This window comes from Oncorhynchus gorbuscha, linkage group LG08 (assembly GCF_021184085.1).
Source record: "Oncorhynchus gorbuscha isolate QuinsamMale2020 ecotype Even-year linkage group LG08, OgorEven_v1.0, whole genome shotgun sequence".
NCBI classification, from domain to species: domain Eukaryota; kingdom Metazoa; phylum Chordata; class Actinopteri; order Salmoniformes; family Salmonidae; genus Oncorhynchus; species Oncorhynchus gorbuscha.
This window is the reverse complement of record NC_060180.1, coordinates 74041118-74068693: the sequence shown is the minus strand read 5'-3', so window position 1 is coordinate 74068693 and position 27576 is coordinate 74041118. Positions and strand designations below refer to the sequence as shown.

Below are 27576 nucleotides of genomic sequence, written 5' to 3'. Positions count from 1 at the left end.
CTGCACTGTCAGATCTAGATTTGGCTACACTCGCAATAACATCTACAAACCATGTGCATGTGACCAATATAATTTTATCTGATTTGACGTGCAGATCAGTTTCATGCAGTGGTTTCCCCTTACTGCCACAACAACATGCAGATCAGTTTCATGCAGTGTTTTCCCCTTACTGCCACAAGGACATGCAGATCAGTTTCATGCAGTGGTTTCCCCTTACTGCCACAAGGACATGCAGATCAGTTTCATGCAGTGGTTTCCCCTTACTGCCACAAGGACATGCAGATCAGTTTCATGCAGTGTTTTCCTTACTTGCAGATCAGTTTCATGCAGTGGTTTCACTGCCACAAGGACATGCAGATCAGTTTCATGCAGTGGTTTCCCCTTACTGCCACAACAACATGCAGATTTCATGCAGTGGTTTCCCCTTACTGCCACAACAACATGCAGATCAGTTTCATGCAGTGTTTTCCCCTTACTGCCACAACAACATGCAGATCAGTTTCATGCAGTGTTTTCCCCTTACTGCCACAAGGACATGCAGATGAGTTTCATGCAGTGGTTTCCCCTTACTGCCACAACAACATGCAGATCAGTTTCATGCAGTGTTTTCCCCTTACTGCCACAAGGACATGCAGATCAGTTTCATGCAGTGTTTTCCCCTTACTGCCACAAGGACATGCAGATCAGTTTCATGCAGTGTTTTCCCCTTACTGCCACAACTGACATGCAGATCAGTTTCATGCAGTGTTTTCCCCTTACTGCCACAAGGACATGCAGATCAGTTTCATGCAGTGGTTTCCCCTTACTGCCACAATGACATGCAGATCAGTTTAGATGTGAATTATCAGTGACAGCGTTTTTGTTGTTGTTGCATAACACATGCAGCATAACGTTTAGAAAATAGGAACAAACATTCGGAGGTTGGGGCTAACAGAACATGCATTTCCCTCCCATTCTATCTCCATAGGACTCGCTATCCTGATACTTGGCCCTGGTGTCCTATCTTCAGTAAAATATTCAAATAATGAAAACACTTGTTATTAATAAACCCAATTCCTCGCAGCCAACTATGACTTTAACCAATCTCATTTCAACACATTTAAGGCATCTTTAAATCGAGTAGGCCTACCTAGCGCCCATCCTCTGTCCCTTACACTCAAATAATTATTTCTCTCGCGCCCATAACATGTGATTTCATTATCCCCAAAACCCGATTTCACAATATGGAGTATTTGACTTGGATCAAAATTGATAACCATAATGACGTCAATTAGTATATCCACTACGTGAGTTTAGTGTTCCAACAGTGTATTAGTAATCTATGGACGCAACTGGTTCATGATGCTGACCTTCCGATTGGGTGTGGTTACGGTGCTATCTCCCGGTCCCGGACATGGCAATACACCAACATTAAGCGTCTTGCTCAAACCGACCCGTCACGACACTTGTTTGCCCCACTGTTCGGCACCCTGCAGGGGCAAGTATGACATCAATGACTCCTCACCGCGGGAGCCACGTACAGCAGCCACTACCGCTCCGCCGCATCCTTCTACTCTGCCCCGCAAAAGCGTTTAAAAGTCACCACATTATGCACGGTCGATTTGAAGGAGTCCCCGTTTAAATGTATTTCAATGACTGGTGAACTTGGAAAGAGGAAAGGTAAGTACTTGTCTTCTTTATTGGCTTCTAGAATATAGGAACAATGCATAACAGGCGTTTTCACTTCCTGCGTCTCACACATGGAGTGAAATGATTAGTAGAGAATGTCCATTGACTAACGTCATTCGTTATTACTCTTGATATGTCGATGAAGAGTTGTTTATGCATGTGTTGCTTTATCTGTCATATTATCGAACTTTGGTATAAATGACAGATTAGCAAGTGTTAGTTAAATATAACTACACATTAAAAAAACACTGCATTTGGTTCACACAAACTCAAAAATTGTTGTCAGACGATAGTAAGAAATTACTATGAGGTTTTATTCTGAAATATAGATATTACTATTCCCATGAACCTTCAGTGGAAACCACTTGTGAAATAGACCTTTCCACATTTTTATAGATTGAGAGAATATAACAAGAATGCGAATGCGCGGATATCCACACCCTCATCCCCTAATTCAGCCTCGACATGGCTACTCCATGCATATTATTGTTCACATAAAGAGGGCATATACTATCCTAAATCCATATGTCTCGGCTGATTGCATCTCTCCAATTTGCCAAAATGTTATCTCTAGAACGCAGCTGAATGGGAGAGACAAGTGTTGAACTATAATAGTTATCGCCGTTCCTATTAGCTCACGTTTGGAAAACAGATTGCTTATCTCCATTCTAGACTCTTATTGGGGAGTGACAAGTGGTAGAGACAGTGGAAAGCCCGTAATTACCCATTCAGAATATACCATCTGTCTCGAGCTCTGTGGCTCTGTCCCTAAGCCCCGCAGAGAGCAGAAAGAGCGGAGATATGTGGGTTTTAAGAGGTTATCAAGAAAGATCCCGAGACCTGAGGAACGCCTGCATGGTCGACTGACTCAATACCGCGTGGACGTCTCGGCTGCATAAAATAAACAGATGATTAAGGATAAGCGTGGAGGTTTCCCGTGTCTCCGGGTTATTCCTGTCTCCGGAGACTCGTCTGAGCAGGAATAGAGAGACTTGGAGAGAAGCCGTTTGTGCTCCCGGGATTTCCCTGAAAACCTCGCTCTCAGTGAAAGAGGTTGCATAAGGTGAGAGGAAAGAGATCTTAGATCTTGAAGTTGATACCAAAATCTGACGATTTATCGGGTTATTTTAGCTATTTTAATCTTCTATGTTTTTTTAGCGCGAGAGAGGTGTTTTCTCTGTCTGTTGCTTTCTAAACGTACGCGTTACGCATGACTCGGTTGGTTATTGTAGTGATACGGCTATAGATGTAGATGTGACCAATCTGGTCGTGTACCAACATCTACACCAGATATTGGATCAGATCTACTCCATGACCTCTTGCAGCACACCAACTCTAATCAACTAAGGTAAACACGAGGTTGCATAATGAACTTGTTGAATGTTTAAAAACAGTTAGTCTACAGCTCCATTCTAGGGCACTTAACTAAACACATAACTAAACTAAACACTTAACTAAACACTTAACTAAACACGCTTTTTTTGGTAACACGTTGTAAATGCATCATATTCATTTAGAATTTTACATCGCAGTGTTTATATTGTATACACCAGAAAGTGTTTATTCGCTGTAACACTTTTTTAAACACATGAACAGGTTGTTCAGCACAATGCCTTTAGGTTTTAACACTAAACACTCTAGGGCGTAAAGCCATATTTGCATATTTCCCTGCATGCCTTTTGAGTGAATGTGATGATGATACCCACCAAATCACTGTTTGTTAGCGACAAAGACATGGTTGTTGCGTTCAGTAACTTTTATTCCCGAAGCCTTGTGGTTCAATTAAAAACAATCCCTTTGTGTCCGCATGTTATACATTTCATGCCTTTTACTTAAATTTACTTTACTTTAATTTACTTTAGTTATGGCGTAGTTATATTTGACATTGTGGGCTGAAAATCCTGTCTCATGGGACCACATCAGATCTGCAAGTCCCAGTACACTTCTAATGTGCAGTTTGTGAACTACTTTTATTTTATAATTTTTTTAATGACTCTTTTTACCGACTCGAGAGTCGTGATTCGTTGTTTTTTTTGTCTGAGTGACTCGTTTCTTTTTAGTCATTTGTTTGCCCTGCTTGTGCTGGCCGCAGTGAGTCCTGCAGCAGGACTAATAACACTCTCCTCCGGGTCAGCGGCTCCAGAGACGTGCTCCGATCACCAACTGTTTAAAACTGATAATTGATCTCATGGTGCAATAATGAATTCAATTAATTGACTGAATGTTATGATGGACACAGCTTTATAGAACCAAGACATACACAGCCTCTACTCAACTAACTGAAACTGGAGAACTAATTGTGTTGTGTGTGTGTTGGGGGGAGGGGGACTAATTGTGTTGGGGGGACTAATTGTGTTGGGGGGGGACTAATTGTGTTGTGTGTGTGTGTGGGGGGGGGACTAATTGTGTTGTGTGTGTTGGGGGGACTAATTGTGTTGGGGGGACGGGACTAATTATGTTGGACCAATTGTGTTGTGTGTGTGTGTGGGGGGACCAATTGTATTGTGTGTGTGTGTGTGGGGGGGGGGGGGACTAATTGTGTTGTGTGTGTGTGTGGGGGGTTATCACCTTTCCTGACTTCCCAGACTCCTTGCTCCGGCCAAACTGATGCTAGTTTCTTCTCCTTAACGAGACGTATGTAACGGACAACAGAGCAGAGGAAAAGTTGCAGCCACCACTACACCTCATTTTAAATGCATCAAGAAATAATATTATTGCTATGTCTAGCAATCAAGAAATGTACATTTAGTTTTTTAAATTTAAAGTACAACGTTTACAAGTCTCGGTCATAAATGACAGCTCCAATATGGTGCGTCGTAATAGCTAAGCAGTTTACCTTAAAGCAGTGTGCCTGTACAACTTTAGCAATGATCAATGACTTCCAAAACGTTTGTTTTTTGTTGAAAAACCACCTGATTGGTTTTGGTATTAGTGTCGGTAAAATACAAACCGGTGCTACGGCGTGTGGGACTATAATCTATAATAATTTGTCTGTTATACATTCTTTTTTGACCTGCAGAATTGTGTACACTGTGTTTCAAACAGTCCTAAAAAAATGAACCTAATTTTCAAAAAACAATTGGCTGGAAAGCCTCAATGCTTAATTTGCCCATCTCTAGGGATCCAGCCAGAGGGAGAATATCCATTTAGTTTTTTATATTTTATCACCCAAAACCTGCACTCAGAATAACTGCTCTGGTGAAGTATTTCATGACAAGACTACCTAAACCATATAAACTGAATCAACCATCTCAGTAACAGGTACAATAAGTCCAACCCCTTACAAATTGGATTAGTTTAGAACATATTTAGTTATTTATCTTTGTATAGCTGTAAGACAAATTTCATTAATCAATGTGCATGAGGAAACGCATTAAAACCAACTATTTAAATCTACCTACAACAAAGCATGCTGGGAAATATGATAATGATACCCCTCCGATTGCTTTTTCATTCTGAGAAGAGAAAACGGAAATTAACTCAACACAGTTGAAAAACAACAACAACCGCTGTTGAAACGGTTTCTTTTAATCAAATGTCCAGTTGGGCCGAGATGTAGGTAAGGTGACAAACATTCCTAACACCGATCTGAATAACAAGGGAGGTCACATCCATTTCTAATGACTAAAAGCACTCTTAAGCAAGACGAAGGGAAAGTAAACATTAGTGTTTAAAATGTGGTTGGAAACTGACTATCACGTTTAATCTTGCCTTCTGAAACGCTTGTGTATAAAATGAGAACACTTAATAATATAATATATGCCATTTAGCAGACGCTTTTATCCAAAGCAACTTACAGTCATGTGTGCATACATTCTACGTATGGGTGGTCCCGGGGATCGAACCCACTACCCTGGCGTTACAAGCGCCATGCTCTACCAACTGAGCTACAGAAGGACCACACTTATTGGCTCTAAATATCTAAATAATATAATCTAAATACCTAATGTTTTAGTTTTAGACGTTTCATCTGTTTTGTTTTTGTCTATTCCCACCAGACGCGTTCATGACACGTTAAAATACCAAAAATAACTGTGAACTTACTATATTAATATGGAGACAGGTCGAAACACACATGCAACATTCATGGCTATTTAGCTAGTTAAACATTGGATTGTTATTTGACCTGAAATGCATCATGGTCATCTTTGTAGAGTTTTGGGTGGCTACTTTGAAGAATCTCAAATATAAAATAGATTTTGATTTGTTTAACACTTTTTTGGTTACTAAATTATTCCATATGTGTTATTTCATAGTTTTGATGTATTCACTATTATTCTACAATGTAGAAAATAGTAAAAACAAAGTAAACCCTTGCATGAGTAGGTGTGTCCAAACCTTTGTCTGGTACTGTAAGTATTCAGACCCTTTACTCAGTACCTTGTTGAAGCACCTTTGACAGCGATTACAGCCTTCATTCTTCTTGGGTATGACCCTACAAGTTTGCTACACCTGTATTTGGGGAGTTTCTTCCATTCTTCTCTGCAGATCCTCTCAATCTCTGTCAGGTTGGATCGGGAGCATCGCTGCACAGCTATTTTCAGTTCTCTCTAGAGATGTTCCATCGGGTTCAAGTCCGGGCTCTGGCTGGGCCACTCGAGGATATTCAGAGACTGAAGCCACTACTGCGATGTCTTGGTTGTGTGCTTAGGATCGTTGTCCTGTGGGAAGGTGAACCTTCGCTCCAGTCTGAGGTCCTGAGAGCTCTGGAGAAGGTTTTCATCAAGGATCTCTGTACTTTGCTCTGTTAATCTTTCTCTCGATCCTGACTAGACTTCCAGTCCCTGTCGATGAAAAACATCCCCACAGCATGATGCTGCCACCACCATGCTTCACCGAAGTGATGGTGCCAGGTTTCCCACAGCATGATGCTGCCACCACCATGATTCACTGAAGTGATGGTGCCAGGTTTCCCACAGCATGATGCTGCCACCACCATGATTCACTGAAGTGATGGTGCCAGGTTTCCCACAGCATGATGCTGCCACCACCATGATTCACCGAAGTGATGGTGCCAGGTTTCCCCCAGACATGATGCTGCCACCACCATGCTTCACTGAAGTGATGGTGCCAGGTTTCCCCCAGACATGATGCTGCCACCACCATGATTCACCGAAGTGATGGTGCCAGGTTTCCCCCAGACATGACGCTTTGCATTCAGGGCAAAGAGTTCAATCTTGGTTTCATCAGACCAGATAATCTTGATTCTCATGGCCTGAGAGTCCATTTGGTGCCTTTGGCAAACTCCAAGCAAGCTGTCATGTGCCTTTTACTGAGGAGTGACTTCTGTCTGGCCACTCTACCATGAAGGCCTTATTGGTGGAGTGCTGCAGAGAAGTTTGTCCTTCTGGAAGTTTCTCCCTTCTCCACAGAGGAATTTTGGAGCTGTCAGAGTGACTATCGGGTCTTTAGCCACCTCCCTGACCAAGGCCCTTCTCCCCCGATTTTTTTAGTTTGGCCAGGCGGCCAGCTCTCGAAAGAGTCTTGGTGGTTCCAAACTTCTTCCATTGAAGAATGATGGAGGCCACTGTGTTCCTGGGGACCTTCAATGCTGCAGAAATGTTTTGGTACCCTTCCCCAGATCTTGACACAATCCTGTCTCTGAGTTCTATGGACATTTCCTTTGATCTCGTGGCTTGGTTTTTGCTCTGACATGCACTGTCAACTGTGGGACCTTTCATATTGACAGTTTTATGCCTTTTCAAATCATGTCCCAACAATTGAATATACCACGGGTGGACTCCAATCAAGTTGTAGAAAAATCTCAAGGATGGTCAATAGAAACAGGATGCACCTGAGCTCAATGTTGAATCTCAGAGCAATGGGTCTGAATACTAATGTAAATACGTTTATGTTTTTATTTTTTATGAACTTGAAAACTTTAAACTTGTTTCAGGAAACGTTTTAGGGCCCACACACACACACACACACACACACACACACACACACACACACACACACACACACACACACACACACACACACACACACACACACACACACACACACACACACACACACACATACACACACACATACACACACACACACACATACACACACACACACACATGTCCTGTTCTGTCTTCCTATCCTGTCCTATTATGTTTTGTGGACACCATTTCCTTGCTTTTAGGGCCTACACACACACACACACACACACACACACACACACACACACACACACACACACACACACACACACACACACACACACACACACACACACACACACGTACAGTTGAAGTCGGAAGTTTATATGCACTTAGGTTGGAGTCATTAAAACATGTTTTTCAACCACTACACAAACTTCTTGTTAACAAACTATAGTTTTGGCAAGTTTGGTTAGGACATCTATTTTGTGCTGATGTCATTTTTCCAACAATTGCTTACAGACAGATTATTTCACTTATAATTCACTTTATTACAATTCCAGTGGGTCAGAAGTTTACATACACTAAGTTGACTGTGCCTTTTAAACAGCTTGGAAAATTCCAGAACATTTTCCAAGCTGAAAATGTAGCTTTAGAAGCTTCTGATAGGCTAATTGGCATAATTTGAGTAAATTGGAGGTGTACCTGTGGATGTATTTCAAGTCCTACCTTCAGCCTCTTTGCTTGACATCATGGGAAAATAGAAAGAAATCAGCCAATACCTCAGAAAAAAATGGTGGACCTCCACAAGTATGGTTCATCCTTGGGAGCAATTTTGAAACGCCTGAAGGTACCAAGTTCATCTGTACAAACAATAGTATGCAAGTATAAACAACATTGGACCACGCAGCCGTCATGCCGCTCAGGAAGGAGACGAGTTCTGTCTCCTAGAGATGAAAGTACTTTGGTGCGAGAAGTGCAAATCAATCCCAGAACAACAGCAAAGGACCTTGTGAAGATGCTGGAGGAAACAGGTACAAAAGTATCTATATCCACAGTAAAACGAGTCCTATATCGTCATAACCTGAAAGGCCGCTCAGCAAGGAGGAAGCCACTGCTCCAAAACTGCCATAAAAAAAGCCAGACTACGGTTTGCAACGGCACATGAGGACAAAGATTGTACTTTTTGGAGAAATGTCCTCTGGTCTGATAAAACAAAAATATAACTGTTTGTCCATAATGACTATTGTTATGTTTGGAGGATAAATGGGGATGCTTGCAAGCCGAAGAACACCATCCCCAACTGTGAAGCATGGGGTTGGCAGCATCATGTTGTGGGGGTGCTTTGCTGCAGGAGGGACTGGTGCACTTCACAAAATAGATGGCATCATGAGGCAGGAAAATGATGTGGATATATTGAAGCAACATCTCAACACATCAGTCAGGAAGTTAAAGCTTGATCGCAAATCGGTCTTCCAAATGGACAATGACCCCAAGCATACTTCCAAAGATGTGGCAAAATGGCTTAAGGACAACAAAGTCAAGGTATTGGAGTGGCCATCACAAAGCCCTGACCTCAATCCTATATAAAATTTGTGTGCAGAACTGAAAAAGCATGTGTGAGCAAGGAGGCCTACAAATCTGACTCAGTTACACCAGCTCTGTCAGGAGGAATGGGCCAAAAATTCACCCAACTTATTGTGGGAAGCTTGTAGGAGGCTACCCTAAACATTTGACCCAAGTGAAACAATTTAAAGGCAATGCTACCAAATGCTAATTGAGTGTATGTAAACTTCTGACCCGGTGGGAATGTGAATAAATAAATAAAAGCTGAAATAAATAATTCTCTCTGCTATTATTCAGACATTTCACATTCTTAAAATAAAGTTTGTGATCCTAACTGACCTAAGACAGAGAATTTTTACTAGGATTAAATGTCAGTAATTGTGAAAAACTGAGTTTAAAGGTATTTGGCTAAGGTGTATGTAAACTTCCTACTTCAACTGTTTGTCCCGCATCACTATTTGAACCTTTTGTTATTAACTTGTTATGGCTGAGATCCCGTTACCGGGAGCGATATGGTTGTTAGGACGGAACACTCGGACCAACCCTTAAAGAGATGGGTGGGGATTAAGCTTCAAAGGTTTGTGAACGATGCTGAACGGGTGTAGACAAAGAGCTCTCCAGTAGGTACCAGAACATTCATAGGCCGTTTTCTCAAAAGTGAGATCACTCATTTATCAACTTTCAAAGCGTAATTACTTTCCCATTGTTCCTCAACTGTAGTGTATGATAAACCATTTTCTAGCTCTGATCCTCTACCTTTCTCCAACGTAAAAAAACAATGTTTCAAATTTGGCTACATAAGACCGACTCGAGCTGGTTGGTCACAAATGTTGTCATTATGGTGTATTGTGACGTCATTATGGTGTATTGTGACGTCATTATGGTGTATTGTGACGTCATTATGGTGTATTGTGACGTCATTATGGTGTATTGTGACGTCATTATGGTGTATTGTGACGTCATTATGGTGTATTGTGTCGTCATTATGGTGTATTGTGACGTCATTACGGTGTATTGTGTGTAGATTGATCAGAGAAAAAATTATTTCATCCATTTTAGAATAAGGCTGTAAGGTCACAAACTGTGGAAATAAGGGAGTGGTCAGAATACTTCCCGAAAGCGCTGTACATAGACAGACGGGGCACTGTGTCGCTCTTTCGGATGTTTTCTTCGGTGAGATGGTCAGCCTCTTGCAAATTGAAGGACAATTATTAAACACGGAGAGATTAAAGATACATGATTTAATAGTTTTTTTTGGGGGGGGGGGGTTTATAGGTTATAGACAGGGCTGGATATCTGAGGTGCTGAATGTCTGGAGTGATAATGACTGAGTTCTGATTGAAGAGTGATGTTATGTTTGATACCGGAGCTCCGAGTCATGTGTCGAAATAAAAAAAGCAGTGTGTCGATGCATCACTTTATCACAAGTACGTCATTACTGGCGGGTAGGGAACATTCCGGTTACTAGTCCAACGCTCTAACCACTAGGCTACCCTGCCGCCCAACGTTAGCTTAGCGGGTAGGGAACATTCCGGTTACTAGTCCAACGCTCTAACCACTAGGCTACCCTGCTGCCCAACGTTAGCTTAGCGGGTAGGGAACATTCCGGTTACTAGTCCAAAGCTCCAACCACTAGGCTACCCTGCCGCCCAACGTTAGCTTAGCGGGTAGGGAACATTCCGGTTACTACTCCAACGCTCTAACCACTAGGCTACCCTGCCGCCCAACGTTAGCTTAGCGGGTAGGGAACATTCAGGGACGTTAGCTTAGCGGGTAGGGAATATTCAGGGACGTTAGCTTAGCGGGTAGGGAACATTCAGGGATGTTAGCTTAGCGGGTAGGGAATATTCAGGGACGTTAGCTTAGCGGGTAGGGAACATTCAGGGACGTTAGCTTAGCGGGTAGGGAACATTCAGGGACGTTAGCTTAGCGGGTAGGGAACATTCAGGGACGTTAGCTTAGCGGGTAGGGAACATTCAGGGACGTTAGCTTAGCGGGTAGGGAACATTCTGGGACGTTAGCTTAGCGGGTAGGGAATATTCAGGGACGTTAGCTTAGCGGGTAGGGAATATTCAGGGACGTTAGCTTAGCGGGTAGGGAACATTCAGGGACGTTAGCTTAGCGGGTAGGGAATATTCAGGGACGTTAGCTTAGCGGGTAGGGAACATTCAGGGATGTTAGCTTAGCGGGTAGGGAACATTCTGGGACATTAGCTTAGCGGGTAGGGAACATTCAGGGACGTTAGCTTAGCGGGTAGGGAATATTCAGGGACGTTAGGGTATGAGGTTGAATTCCACCAATGGCACATTATTTATAAAATAGTTCTTTCTGCATTGTTGTTCAAAAAATGTATTTAATTTATTATAGTAAGTTTCTGTCTTAAGCATTGTAAATAATGACATAGATTCAGTTTTTTAAATATAATTATAGGCTACTATAATATAATATATAATTATAGGCTACTATAATATATAATTATAGGCTACTATAATATATAATTATAGGCTACTATAATATATAATTATAGGCTACTATAATATATAATTATAGGCTACTATAATATATAATTATAGGCTACTATAATATATAATTATAGGCTACTATAATATATAATTATAGGCTACTATAATATATAATTATAGGCTACTATAATATATAATTATAGGCTACTATAATATATAATTATAGGCTACTATAATATATAATTATAGGCTACTATAATATATAATTATAGGCTACTATAATATAATATATAATTATAGGATAATATATAATTATAGGCTACTATAATATATAATATATATATATATATTATAGTAATACTATAACCAGTCAACAACTGACCGCTGCTTCAAGGTCTTAAAATGAAAACAACTGAGAAAGAAATATCTGTATCAGATAATTACACACCGCTGTGTATTGCTGCTGTGTATTGCAGACCAGCAGATGTCACTACTGCGCATCGTGAACAGATAATGAAGCTCAGAATAATTAACTGTTTTTTCCCCGACACAATTTGGTCAAAAAGCACCTAAAAGCCTTCAGAGAGCCTCGGTTTCCCATCACTACTTAATCATTTGAAATATAGGCTAAAGTAGCCTGTTGGACATTAATGGTGTGGGTGTGTGTGTGTGTGTGTGTGTGTGTGTGTGTGTGTGTGTGTGTGTCATCACCGCAGACTTTTTTTTTCATGAGCGGATAACTATGAATCATTTGGAAAACTGAAAACCACCCCACCACTGTGATACTAGGTAGGCAGAAGAGGGACAGAGAGTAAGAGGAGCACAGAGACAGAGTTAGAGAAAGGCATAGAAAAATAGAGAGAGAGAAGGAGACAGAGAAATAGAGAAATAGAGAGAGCGAGAGGGAGGCAGGTAGAGAAATAGAGAGAGCAAGAGGGAGGCAGGCAGAGAAATAGAGAGAGCAAGAGGGAGGCAGGCAGAGAAATAGAGAGAGCGAGAGGGAGGCAGAGAAATAGAGAGGCAGAGAAATAGAGAACGAGAGGGAGGCAGAGAAATAGAGAGGCAGAGAAATAGAGAACGAGAGGGAGGCAGAGAAATAGAGAGAACGAGAGGGAGGCAGAGAAATAGAGAGAAGAGGGAGGCAGGCAGAGAAATAGAGAGAGTGAGAGGGAGGCAGGCAGAGAAATAGAGAGAGTGAGAGGGAGGCAGGCAGAGAAATAGAGAGAGTGAGAGGGAGGCAGGCAGAGAAATAGAGAGAGTGAGAGGGAGGCAGGCAGAGAAATAGAGAGAGCGAGAGGGAGGCAGGCAGAGAAATAGAGCGAGCGAGAGGGAGGCAGGCAGAGAAATAGAGCGAGCGAGAGGGAGGCAGGCAGAGAAATAGAGAGAGCGAGAGGGAGGCAATTAGAGAAATGGAGAGAGCGAGAGGGAGGCAGAGAAATAGAGAACGAGAGGGAGGCAGAGAAAGAGAACGAGAGGGAGGCAGAGAAATAGAGAACGAGAGGGAGGCAGAGAAATAGAGAGAACGAGAGGGAGGCAGAGAAATAGAGAGAACGAGAGGGAGGCAGAGAAATAGAGAGAACGAGAGGGAGGCAGAGAAATAGAGAGAACGAGAGGGAGGCAGAGAAATAGAGAGAACGAGAGGGAGGCAGAGAAATAGAGAGAGGGAGGCAGAGAAATAGAGAGAACGAGAGGGAGGCAGAGAAATAGAGAGAACGAGAGGGAGGCAGAGAAATAGAGAGAACGAGAGGGAGGCAGAGAAATAGAGAGAACGAGAGGGAGGCAGAGAAATAGAGAGAACGAGAGGGAGGCAGAGAAATAGAGAGAACGAGAGGGAGGCAGAGAAATAGAGAGAACGAGAGGGAGGCAGAGAAATAGAGAGAACGAGAGGGAGGCAGAGAAATAGAGAGAACGAGAGGGAGGCAGAGAAATAGAGAGAACGAGAGGGAGGCAGAGAAATAGAGAGAACGAGAGGGAGGCAGAGAAATAGAGAGAACGAGAGGGAGGCAGAGAAATAGAGAGAACGAGAGGGAGGCAGAGAAATAGAGAGAACGAGAGGGAGGCAGAGAAATAGAGAGAACGAGAGGGAGGCAGAGAAATAGAGAGAACGAGAGGGAGGCAGAGAAATAGAGAGAACGAGAGGGAGGCAGAGAAATAGAGAGAACGAGAGGGAGGCAGAGAAATAGAGAGAACGAGAGGGAGGCAGAGAAATAGAGAACGAGAGGGAGGCAGAGAAATAGAGAGAACGAGAGGGAGGCAGAGAAAGAGAGAACGAGAGGGAGGCAGAGAAATAGAGAGAACGAGAGGGAGGCAGAGAAATAGAGAGAGACGAGAGGGAGGCAGAGAAATAGAGAGAGAGGGAGGCAGAGAAATAGAGAGAACGAGGGGAGGCAGAGAAATAGAGAGAGACGAGAGGGAGGCAGAGAAATAGAGAGAACGAGAGGGAGGCAGAGAAATAGAGAGAACGAGAGGGAGGCAGAGAAATAGAGAGAACGAGAGGGAGGCAGAGAAATAGAGAGAACGAGAGGGAGGCAGAGAAATAGAGAGAAGAGAGGGAGGCAGAGAAATAGAGAGAACGAGAGGGAGGCAGAGAAATAGAGAGAGAGAGGGAGGCAGAGAAATAGAGAGAGAGAGAGAGAGGCAGAGAAGGAGAGAGAGAGAGAGGCAGAGAGGCAGAGAAGGAGAGAGAGAGAGGCAGAGAAGGAGAGAGAGAGAGGCAGAGAAGTAGAGAGAGAGAGGCAGAGAAGTAGAGAGAGAGAGGCAGAGAAGTAGAGAGAGAGAGGCAGAGAAGTAGAGAGAGAGAGAGAGAGAGAGAGAGGCGAAGGAGAGAGAGAGAGAGAGAGAGAGAGGAGGCAGAGGAGAGAGAGAGAGAGAAGGAGAGAGAGCAGAGGCAGAGAGTAGAGAGAGAGAGAGGCAGAGAAGTAGAGAGAGAGAGGCAGAGAAGTAGAGAGAGGGAGGCAGAGAGAAGTAGAGAGAGAGGGAGGCAGAGAGAAGTAGAGAGAGAGGGAGGCAGAGAGAAGTAGAGAGAGAGGGAGGCAGAGAGAAGTAGAGAGAGAGGGAGGCAGAGAGAAGTAGAGAGAGGGAGGCAGAGAGAAGTAGAGAGAGGGAGGCAGAGAGAAGTAGAGAGAGGGAGGCAGAGAGAAGTAGAGAGAGGGAGGCAGAGAGAAGTAGAGAGAGGGAGGCAGAGAGAAGTAGAGAGAGGGAGGCAGAGAGAAGTAGAGAGAGGGAGGCAGAGAGAAGTAGAGAGAGGGAGAGGGAGGCAGAGAGAAATAGAGAGAGAGAGAGGGAGGCAGAGAGAAGTAGAGAGAGAGAGAGAGAGGGAGGCAGAGAGAAGTAGAGAGAGAGAGAGGGAGGCAGAGAGAAGTAGAGAGAGAGAGAGGGAGGCAGAGAGAAGTAGAGAGAGAGAGAGGGAGGCAGAGAGAAGTAGAGAGAGAGAGAGGGAGGCAGAGAGAAATAGAGAGAGGGAGGCAGAGAGAAATAGAGAGAGGGAGGAAGAGAGAAATAGAGAGAGGGGGAAGGAGAGAGAAACAGCAGCAGAGAGAGAGCGAGGGGACAGGCAATGGGGCCACTTCTGTGTTCCCTGCCAATAGATCACACTCTGACTGGCTCTGGCTCATAGGAGAGGTTTGGGTGTTGGCCAAGTAAAGCTGGGGGGCAATTTACAGTCTTATGATGGCATTCATCAGCCAGACAACACGCATTTGCCAGCTCAGTCTGCCCAGTAACCTGAGTTAGGTGCTGGAACTAAAATATAAACGCAACATTGCAGCAATTTCAAGTTACATTTCGTATAAGGAAATCAGTCAATGGAAATAACCTATTAGACCGTAATGATTGGGCCTTGGAAGGCATAGGCCCACCAACTTGGCAGCCAGGCCCAGCCAATCAGAATTAGTTTTCCCCCACCCACAAAAGGGCTTTATGACAGCCCCCCCCCCGTCTCCCCGTCCCATCTCAGGCTGAATTAAAACATGCAGGCAGATGCAAGTTCACTTTAATGTTTCGTGTAGTAATTGATCCAAGAATCTGTACGCATTTGAGCACTTAACGACTTGCATCTCAGAATATTTATCAATATGATTTGGGCTGCATATAGGCTTGTTATGGCTGAAGGTGCATGTGAAAGAAAAGGAGATTATCTTCTGTTGGGCTGAGAGGAGACTATGAAGTCAGTTCCCTTCCTACCGGAGAGAGACTTCTGTTGGGCTGAGAGGAGACTCTATGAAGTCAGTTCCCTTCCTACCGGAGAGAGACATCTGTTGGGCTGAGAAAAATCCACATTGCAGACAGTGCAGCCAGTAGAATAAACAGAATAAAACATTAGAACAAAATTCAACAATATAAATAAAGTTTATTGAACTCAGTATTGATTGAGTACCACTCTTCATATGTTCAAGCATAGTGGTGGCTGCATCATGTTATGGGTATGCTTGTCATCGTCAAGGACTAGGTTCTTTTTTTTAGTGTGAAATAAAACGAGTAGAGCTAAGCACAGGCAACACCCTAGTGGAAAACCTGTTTCAGTTTGCTTTCCACTAGACACTGGGAGATGAAATCACCTTTCAGCAGGACAATTAACCTAAAACACAAGGCTAAATATTTTGCTTACCAAGACAAAATTGAATGTTTCTGAGTGATCTAGTTATAGTTTTGATTTAAATCATCCTGAAAAGCTGTGGCAAGACTTTCAAAAGTATGGTGTGTAAATATTGTACAATCCAGGTGTGTAAAGCTCTTAAAGACTTACCCAGAGAAACTCACAGCTGTAATTGCTGTCAAAGGTGATGCTAACACTCAGGGGTGTGACTACTTATGTAAATGAGATATTTATACTTTTTTATCAATGTATTTTTATTTCACCTTTATTTAATAACCTCTAAACATTCATGAAAATACAAGTGTCTTACATCGTTTAAAACCATAACTTCTTGTTAATCCAACTGCTGTGTCAGATTTCAAAAAGGCTTTACGGCGAAAGCACACCGTGCGATTATCTGAGGACAGTGCCCTGCATACACCAGCATTAAAAACATTGTCCAAACCAGCAGAGGCGTCGCAAAAATCAGAAATAGTGATAAAATAAATCACTTACCTTTGAAGATCTTCCTCTGTTTGCAATTCCAAGGGTCCCAGCTACACAACAAATGGTGGTTTGTTCGATAAAGTCCTTCTTTATATCCCAGTTCAGTTTGCGTGTTGCATTCAGTAATCCACCCGTTCCACTCGTTCAACATGCAGAAAAAGCAATCTCAAAAGTTACCAATAAACTTCGTCCAACCAAGTCAAACAACGTTTCTAACAAGACGGAATGTAATATGTTAAATACTGGAGATAAATAACGAGGTGCGCGCCTCAAGACTACAGTCAAAATGAGAGCCACCTTGAAAAACTACAACTACTAATTCATTTTTCAAAAAACAAGCCTGGAACCCTTTCTAAAGATGGTTGACATCTAGTGAAAGCCATAGGAACTGCAATCTGGTAGGAATTCCATTGAATATTCCATAGACAAGCATTTGAATGGCCTGTGACCTAAAAAAAAAAACATGTCCGGATGGATTCTCCTCGGGTTTTTGCCTGCCATATCAGTTCTGTTATACTCACAGACATTATTTTAACAGTTTTGGAAATGTCCGAGTGTTGTCTATCCAATCTACCAATTATATGCATATCCTAGCTTCTGCGTAACAGGCAGTTTACTTTGGGCACGTCAGTCATCCGAACTTCCGAATACTACCCCCCTAGCCTTTTAACCAGGTAGGCCAGTTGAGAACATGTTCTCATTTACAACTGCGACATGGCCAGATAAAGCAAAGCAGCGCGACAAAAACAACAACACAGAGTTACACACGGAATAAACAAACGTACAGTCAATAACACAATTGAAAAGTATATGTACAGTGTGTGCAAATGTAGTAAGATTAGGGAGGTAAGGCAATAAATAGGAAATAATGGCAAAATAATTACAATTTAGCATTAACAGATTACCACTGGCGTGATAGATGTGCAGATGATGATGTGCAAGTAGAGATACTGGGGTGCAGAAGAGCAAATAAACAAAAAAATAACTATATGGGGATGAGGAAGTTGGGTGTGCTATTTACAGATGGGCAGGTGCAGTGATCGGTAAGCTGCTCTGACAGCTGACGCTTAAAGTTAATGAGGTAGATAGCTCAGTTGGTAGAGCATGGCGCTTGTAACGCCAGGGTAGTGGGTTCGATCCCCGGGACCACCCATACGTAGAATGTATGCACACATGACTGTAAGTCGCTTTGGATAAAAGTGTCTGCTAAATGGCATATATATATAAGTCTCCAACTTCAGTCATTTATACAATTCGTTCCAGTCATTGGCAGCAGAGAACTGGAAGGAAAGGCGACCGAAGGAGGTGATGGCTTTGGGGATGAAAAGTGAAATATACCTGCTGAAGCACGTACTACGGGTGGGTGTTGCTATGGTGACCAGTGAGCTGAGATAAGACGGGGCTTTACCTAGCAAAGACTTATAGATGACCTGGAGCCAGTGGGTTTGGTAGCGAATATGTAGCGAGGGCCAACCAACGAGAGCATACAGGTCGCAGTGGTGGGTAGTATATGGGGATTTGATGACAAAATGGATGGCACTGTGATAGACTTCATCCAATTTGCTAAGTAAAGTGTTGGAGGCTATTTTGTAAATGACATCTCCGAAGTCGAGGACCGGTAGGATAGACAGTTTTACGAGGGTATGTTTGGCATCATGAGTGATAAAGGCTTTGTTGCGAAATTGGAAGCCAATTCTAGATTTAATTTTGGATTGGAGATGCTCAATGTGAGTCTGGAAGGAGAGTTTACAGTCTAACCAGATGCCTAGGTATTTGTAGTTGTCCACATATTCTAAGTCAGAACCGTCCAGAGTAGTGATGCTCGTTGGGTGGGCGGGTGTGGGCGGCAATCGGTTGAAGAGCATGCATTTAGTGTTACTACCATTTAAGAGCAGTTAAAGGCAACGGAAGGAGTGTTGTATTGCATTGAAGCTCATTTGGAGGCTAGCGTCCCACCTGGCCAAAAGCCAGGGAAAATGCAGAGCGCCAAATTCAAATAAATTACTATAAAAATCAAACTTTCATTAAATCACACATGCAAGATAGCAAATTAAAGCTACACTTATTACTTGTTGTGAATCCAGCCAACATATCAGATTTCAAAAAGGCTTTTCGGCGAAAGCAAACAATGATATTTCCTGAGGATAGCACCTCCGTAAACAAAGAGAGAAACCATATTACAACCCTGCAGGCGTGACACAAAACACAGAAATAAAAATATAATTAATACCTTACCTTTGACGAGCTTCTTTTGTTGGCACTCCAATATGTCCCATAAACATCACAAATGGTCCTTTTGTTTGATTAATTCCGTCCGTTATTTCCAAAATGAACATTTATTTGGAGCATTTGATCCAGAAAAACACCGGTTCCAACTTGAGCAACATGACTACAAATTATCTCAAAAGTTACATGTTAACTTTGCCAAAACATTTCAAACTACTTTTGTAATACAACTTAGGTATTTTTTAACGTCAATAATCAATCAAATTGAAGACGGGATGATCTGTGTTCAATACAGGAAGAAAACAAACTGAAGCTAGATTTCTGGTCACACGCCTCTAACAGTACACTTCAAGTGACCCTCGTTCAAGATGACGGTATTTCTTCATTACACAAAGGAATAACCTCAACCAATTTAGAAAGACTGTTGACATCCAGTGGAAGCGATAGGAACTGCACGAACATCCCTGAGAAATCTCGATTCCCAATGAAACTCATTGAAAAGAGAGTGACCTCAAAAAAGAAAAAAATCTGAATGGTTTGTCCTCGGGGTTTCGCCTGCTAAATAAGTTATGTTATACTCACAGACATGATTCAAACAGTTTAAGCAACTTCAGAGTGTTGCCTATCCAAATCTACTAATAATATGCATATCTTATCTTCTGGAGATGAGTAGCAGGCAGTTGGATTTCGGAATGCATTTCATCCTGACCTGAAAATACTGCCCCCTGTCACCAAGAAGTTAACACAGTGTCTAAAGAAGGGCCAGATGTATACAGAATGGTGTCGTCTGCATAGAGGGGGTTAACACAGTATCTAAAGAAGGGCCAGAAGTATACAGAATGGTGTCGTCTGCGTAGAGGGGGTTAACCTCTTGCTCCTACCTGACACGCAGGCGTCCCATCTAGACATCTGGAAATGCAAATGCGATACGCTAAATGCTAATAGCACTCGTTAAAACTCAAACGTTGATTAAAATACACATGCAGGGTATTGAATTAAAGCTACACTCGTTGTGAATCCAGGCAACAAGTCAGATTTTTAAAATGCTTTTCGGCGAAAGCATGAGAAGCTATTATCTGATAGCATGTAACACCCCAAAAGACCCGCAGGGGACGTAAACAAAATAATTAGCATAGTCGGCGCTACACAAAACGCAAAATAAAATATAAAACATTCATTACCTTTGAACATCTTCTTTGTTTGCACTTCTAGATGTCCCATAAACACTATTGGGTCTTTTTTCCGATTAAATCGCTCCATATATAGCCTAGATATCGATCTATGAAGACTGTGTGATCAATGAAAAAAATAGCGTTTTATAACGTAACGTAATTTTTTTTTCATTAAAAAAGTTGACGATAAACTTTCACAAAACACTTCGAAATACTTTCGTAATGCAACTTTAGGTATTAGTAAACGTTAATAAGCGATCAAATTATATATTCTATAGCTGTACGTCTGGAAATAATGTCCGGGTAAATCTCAACCAAAATATCCGGTCGGAGACCTGAAGAAATGGCTTGTCTCTTGTTCGTTTGACCAAGAAACAAAGCCTAGGCAAATGACAAGACTGTTGACATCGTGTGGAAGCTGTCGGTATTGCAACCTCGGCCCCATTTAATGTGGTTCACCTTTATCAATCGGTTGAAGTGGCGCATGGATATATTTTTCCATTTTCAGTGATCAGATTTTCCTGCACTTTTCGATGAAACGCACGTTCACAGCCGTGATTCAACCAGTTTTATAAACGTCTGAGTGTTTTCTATCCACACATACTAATCATATGCATATACTATATTCCTGGCATGAGTAGCAGGGTGCTGAAATGTTGCGCGATTTTTAACAGAATGTTCGAAAAAGTAGGGGGTAGGAGTAACAGGTTAACACAGTGTCCAAAGAAGGGCCAGAAGTATACAGAATAATGATGTCATTATGGGGGTATTGTGACGTCATCATGTGGTATTGTGATGTCATCATGGGGTATTGTGATGTCATCATGGGGTATTGTGATGTCATTATGGGGTATTGTGATGTCATTATGGGGTATTGTGATGTCATTATGGGGTATTGTGATGTCATTATGGGGTAGTGTGATGTCATTATGGGGTAGTGTGATGTCATTATGGGGTAGTGTGATGTCATTTCATTATGGGGTAGTGTGATGTCATCATGTGGTATTGTGATGTCATTATGGGGTATTGTGATGTCATCATGGGGTATTGTGATGTCATCATGTGGTATTGTGATGTCATTATGGGGTATTGTGATGTCATTATGGGGTATTGTGATGTCATTATGGGGTATTGTGATGTCATTTCATTATGGGGTAGTGTGATGTCATTATGGGGTAGTGTGATGTCATCATGTGGTAGTGTGATGTCATCATGGGGTAGTGTGATGTCATCATGGGGTAGTGTGATGTCATCATGGGGTAGTGTGATGTCATCATGGGGTAGTGTGATGTCATCATGGGGTAGTGTGATGTCATCATGGGGTAGTGTGATGTCATTATGGGGTAGTGTGATGTCATCATGGGGTAGTGTGATGTCATTATGGGGTAGTGTGATGTCATTATGGGGTAGTGTGATGTCATTATGGGGTAGTGTGATGTCGTCATGTGGTAGTGTGATGTCGTCATGTGGTATTGTGATGTCATCATGGGGTATTGTGATGTCATCATGTGGTATTGTGTGTAGCTGGTTGAAAACCAATCCATTCAATCTGTTTTGAATTCAGGCTGTAACCAGAACAAAACGTGGAATACATCAAGGGATGTGAATTATTTTCTGTATGTAGGGTTGGACTATCAAATAAACAGAGTGTTTTAAAGTCTACCGAGGAACCAGAACAAGCCACAGGGCACTGCTGCCTACCGTGTTTACTCCACCTGACTGGCCTAATGGATGGGATGCTAGCGGACACAAGGGGGTGTTTCACAGGATTGAAAAACAACAGGAGAGTGGAGGGAAGAGAGAGATAAACATCTTGCTGTATACTCTCTTTCTCTCACGTTCTCGCTCTCCCACTTCCTCTCTCTCTTTGCTCTCCCACTTCCTCTCTCTCTGTCTCTCTCGCTCTCCCATTTCCTCTCTCTCTCTCTCTCTCTCTCTCTCTCTCTCTCTCTCTCTCTCTCTCTCTCTCTCGCTCTCCCACTTCCTCTCTCTCTCTCCCTCTCTCTCCCTCTCCTCTCTCTTTGCTCTCCCACTTCCTCTCTCTCTGTCTCTCTCGCTCTCCCATTTCCTCTCTCTCTGTCTCTCTCTCTCTCCCACTTTCTCTCTCTCTCTCTCTCCCACTTTCTCTCTCTCTCTCTCTCTCTCTCCCACTTTCTCTCTCTCTCTCTCTCCCACTTTCTCTCTCTCTCTCTCTCGCTCTCTCTCTCTCTCGCTTGCTTGCTCTCTCTCTCTCTCTCTCCAACTTCCTCTCTCTCTCTCGCTTGCTTGCTCTCTCTCTCGCTCTCCAACTTCCTCTCTCTCTCGCTCTCGCTCGCTCTCTTTCTCTCTGTACTCTAAACATACAGAGAGAAACCTAGTGAAATATGTATGACTTTTAATATAGAATGCACCGTTGCAGAAATAGCATTTGTCTTCTTGTAACCTTTGAACCCAGAAAATGTAGTTATCCCCAGTGCATTGTGAGTCATTGAGTAACATGGTGTGTGACTGAGTGAGTTCAAACCCTGGTCTCCTGTGTTCCTCGACTGTGTTATCCCACTGAGCTAAAGCCTAAGCGTTAGTGTCATCTTATTTAGGCAGATGGAAACGCACACTGTGAGTAAGTCAAAAGACAGGTGTGGTTTTACATCAAAAGCAACAACATTTTTTCCACAGCAATATATCTTCAGAATACCTTTCAACTGTCAACATCATCAAACTATTACGACATACTGGGCTTTTCAACTGTCAACATCATCAAACTATTACTACATACTGGGCTTTTCAACTGTCAACATCATCAAACTATTACTACATACTGGGCTTTTCAACTGTCAACATCATCAAACTATTACTACATACTGGGCTTTTCAACTGTCAACATCATCAAACTATTACTACATACTGGGCTTTTCAACTGTCAACATCATCAAACTATTACGACATACTGGGCTTTTCAACTGTCAACATCATCAAACTATTACTACATACTGGGCTTTTCAACTGTCAACATCATCAAACTATTACTACATACTGGGCTTTTCAACTGTCAACATCATCAAACTATTACTACATACTGGACCTTTCAACTGTCAGCTGTCAGTTTGGTCAGGGGTCAGGGGGCAGCTATTCATCATCATAGCAGAATAACCAGCCACAGTCCTCTACTTTATCGCCTCTCTCTCTCTCTCTCTCTCTCTCTCTCTCTCTCTCTCTCTCTCTCTCTCTCTCTCTCTCTCTCTCTTCTCTCTCTCTTCTCTCTCTCTTCTCTCTCTCTCTCTCTCTCTCTCTTCTCTCTCTCTCTCTCTCTCTCTCTCTCTCTCTCTCTCTCTCTCTCTCTCTCTCTCTCTCCCTCTCTCCCTCTCTCTCTCCCTCTCTCTCTCTCTCTCTCTCTCTCTCTCTTCTCTCTGTCTCTCTCTTCTTCTCTCTCTTCTCTCTCTTCTCTCTTTCTCTCTCTCTCTCTCTCTCTCTCTCTCTCTCTCTCTCTCTCTCTTCTTTCTCTCTCTCTCTCTCTCTCTCTCTCTCTCTCTGTCTCTCTCTCTCTCTCTCTCTCTCTCTCTCTCTCTCTCTCTCTCTCTCTCTCTCTCTCTCTCTCTCTCTTCCCTCTGTCTCTCTCTCTGTCTCTCTCTCTCTCTCTCTCTCTCTCTCTCTCTCTCTCTCTCTCTCTCTGTCTCTGTCTCTGTCTCTGTCTCTGTCTCTCTCTCTGTCTCTCTCTCTCTCTCTCTCTCTCTCTGTCTCTGTTCTCTCTCTCTTCTCTCTCTCTCTGTTCTCTCTCTCTTCTCTCTCTCTCTCTGTTCTCTCTCTCTCTCTTCTCTCTCTCTCTCTCTCTCTCTCTCTCTCTCTCTCTCTTCTCTCTCCTCTCTCTCTCTTCTCTCTCCTCTCTCTCTCTTCTCTCTCTCTCTTCTCTCTCTCTCTTCCCTCTGTCTCAAGTGAGGTAGACAACATACAAAGTGAATATATAAAGTGAAAAACAACAAAAATTAACAGTAAACATTACACATATAGAAGTTTCAAAACAGTAAAGACATTACAAATGTCATATTATATATATATATATATATATACAATGTACAAATAGTTAAAGGACACAATATAAAATGAATAAGCATAAATATGTGTTGTATTTACAATGGTGTTTGTTCTTCACTGGTTGCCCTTTTCTCGTGGCAACAGGTCACAAATCTTGCTGCTGTGATGGCACACTGTGGAATTTCACCCAAAAGATATGGGAGTTTTTCAAATTTGGATTTGTTTTCGAATTCTTTGTGGGTCTGTGTGATCTGGGGGAAATATGTCTCTCTAATATGGTCATACATTGGGCAGGAGGTTAGGAAGTGCAGCTCAGTTTCCACCTCATTTTGTGGGCAGTGAGCACATAGCCTGTCTTCTCTTGAGAGCCATGTCTGCCTACGGCGGCCTTTCTCAATAGCAAGGCTATGCTCACTGAGTCTGTACATAGTCAATGCTTTCCTTAATTTTGGGTCAGTCACAGTGGTCAGGTATTCTGCCGCTGTGTACTCTCTGTGTAGGGCCAAATAGCATTCTAGTTTGCTCTGTTTTTTTGTTAATTCTTTCCAATGTGTTAAGTAATTATCTTTTTGTTTTCTCATGATTTGGTTGGGTCTAATTGTGCTGTTGTCCTGGGGCTCTGTAGGGTGTGTTTGTGTTTGTGAACAGAGCCCCAGGACCAGCTTGCTTAGGGGACTCTTCTCCAGGTTCATCTCTCTGTAGGTGATGGCTTTGTTATGGAAGGTTTGTGAATCACTTCCTTTTAGGTGGTTGTAGAATTTAACGGCTATTTTCTGGATTTTGATAATTAGTGGGTATCGGCCTAATTCTGCTCTGCATGCATTATTTGGTGTTTTACGTTGTACACGGAGGATATTTTTGCAGAATTCTGCGTGCAGTCTCAATTTGGTGTTTGTCCCATTTTGTGAAGTCTTGGTTGGTGAGCGGACCCCAGACCTCACAACCATAAAGGGCAATGGGCTCTATGACTGATTCAAGTATTTTTTGCCAAATCCTAATTGGTATGTTGAAATTTATGTTTCTTTTGATGGCATAGAATGCCCTTCTTGCCTTGTCTCTCAGATCGTTCACAGCTTTGTGGAAGTTACCTGTGGCGCTGATGTTTAGGCCAAGTTATGTATAGTTTTTTGTGTGCTCTAGGGCAACAGTGTCTAGATGGAATTTGTATTTGTGGTCCTGGTGACTGGACCTTTTTTGGAACACCATTATTTTGGTCTTACTGAGATTTACTGTCAGGGCCCAGGTCTGACAGAATCTGTGCATAAGATCTAGGTGCTGCTGTAGGCCCTCCTTGGTTGGTGACAGAAGCACCAGATCATCAGCAAACAGCAGACATTTGACTTCGGATTCTAGCAGGGGGAGGCCGGGTGCTGCAGACTTTTCTAGTGCCCGCGCCAATTCGTTGATATATATGTTGAAGAGGGTGGGGCTTTAGCTGCATCCCTGTCTAACCCCACTTCCCTGTGTGAAGAAATGTGTGTGTTTTTTGCCAATTTTAACCGCACACTTGTTGTTTGTGTACATGGATTTTTAATGTCGTATGTTTTACCCCCAACACCACTTTCCATCAGTTTGTATAGCAGACCCTCATGCCAGATTGAGTCGAAGGCTTTTTTGAAATCAACAAAGCATGAGAAGACTTTGCCTTTGCCTTTGTTTTGGTTTGTTTGTTTGTCTCTCTGTCTCTCTGTCTCTCTCTCTCTCTCTCTCTCTCTCTGTCTCTGTCTCTGTCTCTGTCTCTGTCTCTGTCTCTGTCTCTGTCTCTGTCTCTGTCTCTCTCTCTCTCTCTGTCTCTCTGTCTCTCTGTCTCTGTCTCTCTCTCTCTCTCTCTCTCTCTCTCTCTCTCTCTCTCTCTCTCTCTCTCCTCCTTCCCTCTCTTTATTTATTTTGTTCTCTCTCTCTCTCTCTCTCTCTCTCTCTCTCTCTCTCTCTCTCTCTCCATCGCCTAGTGTTTCCCTTTTTCTCTTGTCCTACTGTAAACCAGAGCAGCTCCACAGCTCCACTTCTGTGATCAGAGAGTGACGCTATACTGTACTTTCAGAAAGTATTCAGAGCCCTTGATATTTTCCACATTTTGTTACGTTATGGTCTTATTCTGAAATCTATTAAATACTTTTTTCCCCTCATCAATCTACATCACAATACCCCTTAATGACATCACAATACCCCTTAATGACATCACAATACCCCTTAATGACATCACAATACCCCTTAATGACATCACAATACCCCTTAATGACATCACAATACCCCTTAATGACATCACAATACCCCTTAATGACATCACAATACCCCTTAATGACATCACACTACCCCTTAATGACATCACACTACCCCTTAATGACATCACACTACCCCTTAATGACATCACACTACCCCTTAATGACATCACACTACCCCTTAATGACATCACACTACCCCTTAATGACATCACACCCCTTAATGACATCCAATACCCCTTAATGACATCACATCACACTACCCCTTAATGACATCACACTACCCCTTAATGACATCACACTACCCCTTAATGACATCACACTACCCCTTAATGACATCACACTACCCCTTAATGACATCACACTACCCCTTAATGACATCACAATACCCCTTAATGACATCACACTACCCCTTAATGACATCACACTACCCCTTAATGACATCACACTACCCCTTAATGACATCACACTACCCCTTAATGACATCACACTACCCCTTAATGACATCACACTACCCCTTAATGACATCACACTACCCCTTAATGACATCACAATACCCCTTAATGACATCACAATACCCCTTAATGACATCACACTACCCCTTAATGACATCACAATACATCACACTACCCCTAATGACATCACACTACCCCTTAATGACATCACACTACCCCTAATGACATCACAAATGACATCACACTTAATGACATCACAATACCCCTTAATGACATCACAATACCCCTTAATGACATCACACTACCACTTAATGACATCACACTACCCCTTAATGGCATCACAATACCCCTTAATCGCATCACACTACCCCTTAATGACATCACAATACCCCTTAATGACATCACACTACCCCTTAATGACAGATGTTTTTCTAAAAATCGGTCCTAAGTTTTTACACCAAATGGTTTTTAAAAGTAATTTGATATCTGGTCAGTTGACATTTTTAAATAACTTTTTATGTATTCAAACATTAATTTTAACAACGCAAGCTCAAATAAAAAGTCAAAGGAGAAAAAAATAAATACAAATAATAATAAACTACCCCTTAATGACATCACAATACCCCTTAATGACATCACAATACCCCATCATGACAAAGTGAAAAAAGGTTTTTAGACCTGTTATATATTAAAGATAAAAAACAGAAAATACTTTATTTTCATAAGTATTTAGACTCTTCATAGAGATGGCCGCCCGGCCAAACTAAACATTTGGTGGAGAAGGGCCTTGATCAGGGAGGTGACCAAGAACCCGATGGTCACTCTGACAGAGTTCCAGAGTTCCTCT

At 42.4% G+C, this 27576-nt stretch overlaps 1 protein-coding gene across 3 annotated transcripts in view; it reads left to right on the top strand.

The window, feature by feature from the left end:
• Positions 1 to 1387: 1387 nt before the first annotated feature.
• LOC124042178 (netrin-G1-like) overlaps positions 1388 to 27576 on the top strand; it is a 198229-nt gene continuing 172040 nt past the window's right edge. The window contains exon 1 of one of the 3 annotated variants that reach the window (XM_046360579.1): positions 1388 to 1659. The gene's annotated coding sequence lies outside the window, so the exon portion shown is untranslated. The other 2 variants (XM_046360580.1, XM_046360581.1) reach the window with 2 other exon arrangements.